General features: G+C 44.9%; 1 pseudogene; it reads right to left on the bottom strand.

Moving 5' to 3' along the window:
* Window positions 1-7,657, bottom strand: part of LOC102497020 (protein arginine N-methyltransferase 3-like) — a 39,912-nt pseudogene extending 32,255 nt beyond the window's left edge.
* Window positions 7,658-10,377: the final 2,720 nt, after the last annotated feature.

The raw sequence follows: 10,377 nt of genomic DNA, 5'->3' as shown, positions 1-10,377 counted from the left end.
CCCCTGCCTCCCGTTTGGGCAATGTTCATCCCTGCTTTTTTTTTTTTTTTTTTTTAGAGTTTTTTGCTATAGGATGCATGCACTCGCCAGAAAGACAGACAAAGAGACAGAAAGTGAGAACCCCCCACCCCAGGATGGCCATGCTGCAATCCCTTCTCCTCCATTCTCTCAGGATCCTGGGTACTCACACACATGCGCCCGGCATGAGTTTAAGCCACTGGGTCCAGGACTCGAGTCGCGGTCAACTACATGGGAGTCGAGTGACATAGCCATTACACCAACACTGATCCCAATCAGCCATGATTTTTTACCTTTGTGGTCCTTAATCAGTTTAAATTTTGTCTTCCTGGCAATTACTCAATGTGCCCTGTCCTTGGCAATGTTAGCGGTGGATATTTTACAGTTAGGAGCCACAATGAGCGAAACAACATAAGTCAAGCATACCAAAAAAATTATGCCACCAAGAGATGTGATAAATATAAGTTGTATGTGACTGCTGCTGGGGTAGCACAGCATGCTGTTTCACACTAAACTTTTTTTTTTATGAGTAGGAGCACATCATAATGATGAAAAGTATAGTATAGTAAACACGCGGACCAGTAATACAGTCGTTTATTATATTATCAGGTGTCATATAGTGTACATAATTGTATGTGTGATACTTTCTTTTATCTCTTTTTCTCTCCTAGGATGTGCTTACTCACCAGAAAGAGACAGAGAGAAGGAAAGTGAGAAATCAACTCCTGGGGGCGGGGAGATGGTTGGCCATGCCACAATCCCTTCTCCTCCATTCTCCTCCAGGGATTTCTGGCATGCACACACACAGGTGCTCAGCACAATTTTCAAGCCATCAGGTTCAGGGCTGGATCAGCAGTTGACTATGTGGGAGTCCATCACCTTAACCACCATGCCACCTGCTGGCCCCTGTATGTTTGATACTTTATACAACACACTAGGTTTGCTTACATCAGCACTGCCACAAAAGTAAGTAATACATCAAGCTGTAACATCATGATGGCTACAATGTCACTAGGTGATAAGAATTTTTCAGTAGTCACAATCTTACCAGATTACTATCGTCTGTTTATTGACTGAAAAGTTGTATGTGGTATATGACTATATTTCATCAGTCATATCATTAATTAGAGCTCAGCATTTTTATATTCCTATAGTTTTTTTATATAAAATTTATATTCATATTTCTACTGTACAAAGTGCACAAATGCTGTGTACATTCAGAGTTTTGATCAAGGTGTAGAATGTCACAGAATCCCAGAAAGTTCCTTCTTGCACTGTCTCCAGCAATACCCACCTCAATTAGAAGCAACCATTGATCTGACTTTTTGTCAGCAAAGACTGATATTGCTTGGTCTAGAATTTCAGGTGAATGAAATCATGAAGCATGTACTTAGCGGTATCTGGCTCCTTCCATTCAGTATAACGTTTTTCTGATGTGTTCATGTTGTTTGGAATGTATCGATAGTTCCATTTTAAGAATATATCACAATTTGGGGTCGGCAGGTGGCGTGGTGGTTAAGGGCGCTGGACTCCCACATGGCTGACTGTGGTTCGAGTCCCAGACCTGGTGGCTTGCTTTCTCACTTTCTCACTTTCTCTCTCTCTCTCTAGCCCCCTTTGGTTAAATTAAATTAAATTAAATTAAATCAGTCTTTTAAAAAGAGTATACCACAATTTGTTTATATAACCTCCTATTAATGGACACTTGGGCTGTCTCCAGTTTTTGTCCATTATGCATCAAACTCTTTGAACATTCAAGAACAATCTTTTTGTGGACATATGTTTTCATTTATCTTGAATAAATATCTAGGATCAAAGTTACTGGATCTGGGGTAGATGCATGTTTAGTTTTATAAGAAACTTTCAGATCTTTTCCCAAATGGTTGCACCATTTCACACTTCCACCAACAATGTTTGCGAGCTTTAGTCCCATATCAGCTTTCAGTGCTGTCTTTTCAAATGTTAACCATTGTGGAGGCAACTTCAGTAACCTTTCAACAAAATAGCATCACCTTCTATTTGACTAGTATCTGTCACTTAAGACCTGCTAAAAGTAATCCAAATCAAGAAAACCAGTTCCCTAAAACTGTATAGCATCTAAAATGTATTTTTACTGCTGCTATGTTCCTACTACACTTCTATTCTGCTCTGGGACATCGGGAATTTGATTGGTCCCTTCCCCTATTGTTTCCAGTGAAGGGTCAGGGTCAGTTCACATCTTGGTAGGAATAAGTTTGTCTTGGACTTGGCTATCTCAGGAGGAAGGCTTTCTCTGGGAACACAAGGACAAGAACTGAAAAGCTCAGTGCCTCCAACTCTCCCACTTGCCCTCGTTCATCAGTTCTTCATTGATGGACACAGAAATTGGCCCTGGAAGCGTCATGGTCCAAGGCTGAAGAGTTGAGAAGCAGTTGAGCAAGGGCTTGAGCCTGAGCAGATCTGAGCCTGGCTGTCTCCCTCTGCACCATGGGGCTCCACTGGCAGTTATTCTGATCCTCTATCAGGCATCAGAGACGTTTATAGAACCTTCCTTCCTTTTCCTCACTCTGCCCTTAGAAAATCTCCGAGAGATGCCCAGGGTGCAGGTGATGTCCAGGCAGAAAACCCTGGAGGCTCAGATAAGAGCTCAGCATGCTTTCACTGGGTCTCATCTGGCTCCCTGGCAGAGAGAGAGAGAGAGAGAGAGAGAGAAATAACCACCCCCAGGGGGGATGACTGTGCCACAGTCCCTTTTCTCCTCTCTCCTCTTGGGATTTTGGGCACATGCACAGCACACCCACTGTGCCAGTCTTTCTTTTTCTTTTTTTTTTTTCTGGATTGAAGAAAATAGTAAGTAAATATTTATTAAACAAGTACATATTTAACCCAATCTTTAAAAGTGCTTATGAAACCTAGGATAAATGGATCAAAATTAGATTTTTGGGGACAATATTGGAAATCAATATGGCTAAAGAATCTTCCTAAAGAGGAAAGAAGCTACAAAAAGAGAACCACAGTCATGCTAGGTGAGACGGTCAACTACGATGTCTTCAAAAGTGATTTGTACAAGAAGGCTGATGCTCTTTTTCCCTTATATTTGCTTTGTCTTTCTTTCTTTTTTTTAAAAATATATCCCGATAGTCTAGCAGATAATATTATTAAAAACTATTCATCAGGGGATCAGCAGTTAGTACAATGGCTATGTCGCTGGACTCCCATGTAGTTGACCACGGTTTGAGCCCTGGACCTGGTGGCTTAAACTCACTCCGGGTGCATGTGCATGCATGCCCAGGATCCTGAGAGGAGAATGGAGGAGAAGGGATTGCAGCGTGGCCATCTCCCCTAGGGGGTGATTTCTTGCTTTCTGTCTCTCTGTCTTATTCTGTCTTTCTGGCGAGCGCATATGCCCTATAGCAAAAACCTCTCCAAAAACAAACAAACAAACAAAAAACTATTCAGTTCCAGTGGGTGGTGTAGTGCTTAAGGTGCTGGGCTCCCATGTGGTTGACTGTGGTTTGAGTTTCAGACCTGGTGGTTTGAAACTCATGATGGGCACATATGCATGTGTGCTCAAAAGCCCAAGAGAGAGAAGGGTTTGCAGCATGGCCATGCTCCTTTGTGTGTGTGTGTGGGGGGGGGCAGCGATTTCTCACTTTCCCTCTCTCTCTCTCTCTCTCTCTCTTTCTGGCAAGTACATGTGCCTTATAGCAAAAATCTCAAAACAAAACAGAAGTATTCCTCAAAGAAGAAATATGCAAAGTGCCTACCGTCTTAGGTTATTAGTTTAATAAAACATTATCCAAATAGCCCAATCAATTACTACTGTTTTAAATATATAGCAATAAACTTATTAAAAACAATGAAGACTGTCTGTGTTCCAAATATAAGCCAATTTAACAATTTTCAGTGTAGGTACACTTAGCTTAGAGATTACATTTGGTTATATCTGGCTGAGTAGACATTCGCAGGTGGCCCACTAGCATCAGTTGGTCCCTTCCTGGTAGAACTGCCTCAGGTCCCTACCATGCTTCTCCATTACTGAGGAGGCTCATTAGGAAGGACCCATCATCCATGTGCTCACATAAAACTTGCTCCCTCCCACTGGTCTATCCTACTCCTCACATTAAAAACTGCAAGTTTGGGGGCCAGCAGATGGTGGAATGGTTACATTGCTAGAGTCCCATGTTGTTGACTGTTGTTGTCCCATGTTGTTCGAGTAATTGACCTGGCAGCTTAAAACTCACACCAGGCATGTGTGTGTGTATGCCCAAAATCCTGAGAGGAGAATGGAGGAGAAAGGAGGTCAGCATGGCCATCCCCCTGGGCGGGGGGGGGGGGGGATTTCTCACTTTCTGTTTCTCTGTCTCTGGTGAACGCACATGCCTTATAGCAAAAATCTCTCTAAAACAAAATCAAAAACAAAAAACCCCTGCAAGTTAGTGGTGCTTGTATGACTTTTTCGTTGGAGGCCATACACTTGAGTTTTTCCATGTGAAAGTCACAGTAAGAGAACGTGAATCTTTCTTATGCCTGTGAACTGAGATCTTTCCTTTCAAGGATTCACCTGCTTTAACTAAAAATGGCTTTTCCAACAAAAACACCACTTGTTTCCAGTGTGTTTTGGTGCTCCAGGGTCCTGCAGAGAACATGACACTGTTCTGGCTATTCTTCTCAAAACATGTATCAAAGTAACCAGCAATTGCCACACACATGCATGTCCATGATTTTCAGGGTCAAATCTGAAGAAAACTCCAAATCTGAGCTAGATGTTGTATGGCAGTCTGTCCACTTAATAACAAAAGAGTCTGAAATAAGAGCCTTTGGGTATAAAACTTCCACAGCAGCTTCTGGAATAGCAGTTTCCTTCATGTAGGACATGCTGAAACCATAGACATCATCCCAGAGAGCCACTCCAGCCTGTGTTTACGCATGTCACTCACTGCTTCAAGGCTCATGGTACACGTTCAGGGTAGACTGAGCCTTCTTTTGCCAAGTCCTTGTCCTTTACATAAAAGAATCAAAAAAAAAAAAAAAAAAAAAGAAGAAGGAAAAGAAAATAGCCTATCCACTCAAATATAATAACATCCACTTTTTCTACAGGAAGATGGACTTCTTTCATTTTTCCTTTAATCAGTGTAATAATATCTTCAAGTTCATTCAGTATTATCTTTGAAAATATGTGGATCTTAGTATATACCAAAGTTCGTGCTTTGTCTTCACTCCTGCTTTGTCTTCATTCTTTGCAGATCTTCACACTCTCTAGCTAACGCAGCTTCAGCAGGTCGTGTCCTGGCTTCCTATGTTTCGCTTTTTCTACAACAGATGTATTTTCACTGAGTCCATTGGGGTATGAGTATGGGACTGGCACCAGTTCGTAAAGATCCTCAGTTTGACCTCAAACTGAAGTTAAAGGTCTTCTAACATTGACTTCAGATACTCTGTCTTCTCCCAAGGCACTAGGTTGTGTATGGAATTCATATACACAATTGTAGGATTCTTAAGTCTAATAAATTTATTAGTTTAATGTATCCATAAAATTCAAGGCCGTGTGACAATATTTCTTTAGCAGATATGAATAACCTGTCACAGAATAGGCAGGGGGTCTGCAGCCTGTCATGTGAGAGAACCGTATTGTCCTCATCCTCCCAGGCAGCCTCATCCCCACTATCCGACAGCTGGGGCAGATCCTCCTCTGCCTCTTTTGCGCCATGGTGCCCAGCACACACATAGTAGTCAGGCCTCAGATGCCAGCCTGGCGACTAGGAGCCCAAGAATAGGGGTTAGGGGTAGGTCAACTCTGCCCAGCAAGTGCTCCCCTGCTGCCCACCTGCAGTATCTCCTCCCCGCAAGGCCTCAGCCAGTACTGGGGCCAGGGGAGGGCCTTCACCTGCCCTGCAGTGGTGAGCTTGGTGCTGAAGGGCCAGGGTACCCACCAGCAGCTCCTGACACTAACGAGCACAAGGCCATACTGCCCCAGGAACCCCCTGTGCTGGAGATTGGCCACTCAATGTGTCTTGCAAGCCTCCAAGTTAGGGACTAGAACCACAGACAAGTCACATAGGACCCAGAACCATAACCACCATGCCACCTGCTGACACCCCTCTCACATTCTTTATGGTTCTCATCCCAAAGGCTTCCCAGTTTCTGAGGCTGTGGGCATGCTGGCCCTTCTTTCCTCAAAGCAGAAGTGACCACCTGAGGACAGTCTTGGCTTTTGAGTGTCCCTAACTGATTCAAGTTCAGAGTACTCTTTTCTTGCTGTCCTCCGTTCCCAAAGCTTCCTTTCCACTTTATGGGCAAATTTACTTCTGCCTTCAGGTCCCTTGGGTGACTCTGCCTTCTCCTTGGGGGAAAAGGGTATCCATTATATACCATGAACAGACACAGCCCTGAAGTGTCAGTAGAGCAGGGAGCCAGGCAGGAGCCCTACTGCTGGTCCTTGCTCCTTCTCCTAAGTTACTGGGGCTCCTAGGGAATTGCAATTAATAAGAAGCTTTATTCTAGTGGCTCCTCTGCACTAGACAGAAATACAGCATGAGGCCAAAATCACAGGCTGTCTATTGATGCTCCAGGACACAAGAGGCTGTGAGACATGGCAGGTTCAAGACCCAGAGTCAGGATCACAGAGAAATGCTGTGGGAGGCACAGCCAGGAACACAGTGGAAGCACAGGAGAGGCCCAGACACCAGATCTGACTTCTTCCTGATGTCTCCTTCTTTCCCACCCTCTGTCCCACTCTTCCTTCCTTCCTTTTCTTCCAAGAAAGCATATTTCCAAGAGGGTACATTTACATTGCATGGCAAGGAGTCATACTATTTATACTTCATAAAGATTGACTAAAGGAGATTTCAAAATTATTTTGTACCTTGCAACATTGGGTTTTAGTCCAGAAGACCTTGAGGGTGAGGCTAAACCCCTCCTTCCCTCCCGACAGGGCAGACATGAGGGTCCGAATGGTTGGATTAGTGGTGTAAGGCCCTTAGGCTGGTGGCACAGCCAAACCTAATTGCACATCTTTGGTCCTATTGCCCCCAAGTGCTGAGTAATAGACCAAGGGAAAAATAGGTCAGGGAAGGGAGGAGGATGTATCTCACCTTGGAAGTCGAGCCAGGGTTCTAGGACATCTGAGCTCCAGCTTCTGTTTCCTCTATCAACTTACCCACCATTTCCTCATTAAATTTGTTAAATTATTTGGAACAATCTTGAGAACAAATCGCTTTAAGAACCTGTATCCACTCTAGCATCCAGCAGCACTGTCTTTGGTGAGAAGAGACCTTCTCAGCACAAATCTGATTTCCTTCCCTGGGCTCTGCCTCTGAAGGTTCCGGGAAGGCTCCTCCCCTTTCTCTCCAGCCTCTAGGGTTGCCAGCAAACCTTGGCTTGCAGCTGCATTCCCCTTGTCCTTTCCAGACTCTCAGCAGGACACATCATTGGATTCAGCCCCGACCCTCATTCAGAATGACCTCATCTTTATCCTTGCCTCAGTTACATCTGTAAAGACCCTCCTTCCAGTAAGATCACATCCTTAGGTTCTAGGGTCTAGGTGGACTGGGTTTTGAGAGACCGCTATTCAAACCACAACAACCACTGTCTACTCTCTTCCTCCTCAGGATACCTCCACTTCCTGTCCCTGCAACTGGTTCTTTTTCTCTTCAAGCATTGTGTTGAGATGTCTGCATGAGGCAGTTTCTCTGGGCCTTGCATGTGTCATTTTCCCCTAACCAGTTGAGCAGACGCCCTGGAAGTCTGGCTGGAAATGTTACGTTATCTTTTTCCTTCTGGGATGGAAAAATGTTCTCTGTTGCTCCCCCAGTCAGTGAGATATTCCAAGTCCATCTTTCCGTTTGGACTTTCCCACCCATCTAGCTTGTATTTATATAAGCCCAACCACTGGGCAATGCTTGGTAAACACTTGCTGTCTGTGCAGATCCTAGGATGGGGTCCCAGCCCTCCCTTCCCAGGAAAACCACTGACTGCTGGGCGCTGATGAACTTCCCCCAGATGCTTTGAGGTTTTCAGAAAAGGCATGTTTTTCCTAACATCACTTCAAATGCATTTGTTAACAAAACCCTCCTAACCTTTGGAAAATGAAACAGAAGTTGTTCATCTGGAAGGAAATCCACATTTTAAGAACCTTTAGTCGAATCATCCTGGTGACTGTGATACCCTTGCCTTCTAGCCTCCCAAGCAGCCTCCCAAACCTAGGGCCAGGTTTTCTGCATTTTCATCTTTGGTGCTACACATTTAGACTTCCAATGGACCTTTGTATCTAGTGGAAAGAGCCTCCTTGGTGTGCTAGCCCAGTGTCCTGGCTCTCTCAGTGTCTGATCATCTTGCATGCGTGAAAAATCATGACAGTTAGAAAAAGGGGGAAGAAGTTGGCCTCTAAGTCTGCCTTCGTCTTCACAGTGTGATAGGGAGATACTGTCTAGGTCAATGATTTGTAAAATGGTCAGCTTTTAAGGAGGTCAGCCATGCCCATAGATTTTTTTGGGGAGGAAGGAGAGATTTTTGCTATAGGGCACGTGTGCTTGCTAGAGAGACAGAGAGACTGAAAATGAGAAATCACTTCCCGGGGAATGACCATACTGCAATCCCTTCTCCTCCATTCTCCTCTTGGGTTTTTAGGCACATGTATGCATGTGCCTGGCATGAGTTTTGAGCTGCCAGGTTGGGACTTGAAACACAGTTGACTACGTGGGAGTCCAGTGATGTAACCTTTACATCCATCTGCTGGTCCCCCATAAAAATTTTAAATATGTAATGATATTTACAATGAATCCTAGATTTTACTGTCAATAAATAAATAAGTGAATTTTAAAACGGGAAAAAATAAAAACAAAATAAATGTATTTCCCAGACCATGGCCCTTGGAGGTATCAATTTCTTAGCTGGAAATCCACTCACTCTTGGATTCTCTCGGCAGGAAGCAGTGAAGAAGGATGCCGGGAAGTCACCCCCTTCCAACTCGTGATCCCCATGGAGGAACATGTAGCTAGTCTGAGCCTTGAATGGCAAGATGAAACCTTGTCCTGGTGGTTGTGTTTATTCTGAGAATCCTGTGGTCTGTTCAGGAACAAGCTTGCCAGGAACAGAATGGGGAAGGTGGCTCTGGGGAGCCCTCTTCTGCAAGCTAATCTCTGCCAATCGCCTACTGTGTATACAGGCTGACCCCAGGTCGTTCATGGAGCAAGCCCTTATTGAGCACCTACTATATGCCAGACGTGGACTGGGTACCAGAGGGAGACAATCCTGGGCCATGATTCTTCCCTCTGTGTTGCCCATCATCTGTGGGGGAGAGGAGACCTTCACATTGCCATGAAGTGGGGTGGCAAAGACAGGAAAGTACGGTGGGCAGGTGGGGAGGAATCAGTATTTGAAATTTAAAAAATTAAAAATATATATTTATTTAATTTTACTTATTATTAGTATTATTTTTAAAATTTGCTATAGGCATGTGTGCTTGAGAAAGAGATAGAGAGAGAGAGAATGAGAAAGCAAGTCGCCAGGTCTGGGACTCAAACTGCCGTCTGCCATGTGGGAGTCCAACACTTTAGCCACATGAACCTGCTTGCCCTGAAGAATTAGCATTTGAATTGGTGCCTTAATATTCATTCTTCTGACTTGATGGCTCTGATGTCTGTCCTTCCTGACCTCATCACTGGGCAGAGCCCCATTGCGATGCCTGAACTTGGCCTCTGCCCCAAGCCAACATGGCCCATGAATCCAGCTTCTTGGCTCAGCTCTGTCCCTGTTTCTGTTCTGGTTCTGGGAATCTGCTCAGTGGTCTAGCCTGTGTAGAATGGCCCTTGCCATTTTTTCTTCCAGATCAGCAGTTCCTGTGCCTAGGACTGCCCTGCCACCCTCGGAGGATCTCCTGAGGCCTGCCACAGGACTCTCTTCCCTTGGCTTTCTGTGCATCCCTGTGCTTGTGATTCATGCTGTCCTGGTCACCATGTTGTCACCTGCCTACCTCAGCCCTGACTGGCCTAGGCTGAGCACCCTCTGCCTTTATTGCATGTGGGGACAGCTCTCCAGCACCAGCCAGCTTTCATCTGGGTCCATGTGGGCTCACCTATAAGTCAAGCTCTCACTGCCTGCCAATCTCAAGGGGTCCCATGTTTGAACAGCAACTCAGTTGACATTGCACAAGACCTTAAGGACAGCATGGGTCATCTCACAGTCTTATTCCACTTGGTCTTCATTAGGAGGAACAAAAAAAGCAGCCTTTGTGAAGCACCAGTTGTGTCCTGGGGGCTCTATGTAAGCTGGCCCAGGTGGTCACTTGTGAGTAGCATCATGATTCTGTTTGCAGATGAGGGTCTAGGCCAGGCACCTCCCAAAGCCACTCAGAAGTAAATGGTGATCCAGGGTTAGACC

This window comes from Tupaia chinensis, unplaced genomic scaffold (assembly GCF_000334495.1).
Source record: "Tupaia chinensis unplaced genomic scaffold, TupChi_1.0 Scaffold000492_1, whole genome shotgun sequence".
NCBI classification, from domain to species: Eukaryota; Metazoa; Chordata; class Mammalia; order Scandentia; family Tupaiidae; genus Tupaia; species Tupaia belangeri.
The sequence above is the reverse complement of the archived record's forward strand: the minus strand, read 5'-3'. Positions and strand labels throughout refer to the sequence as shown.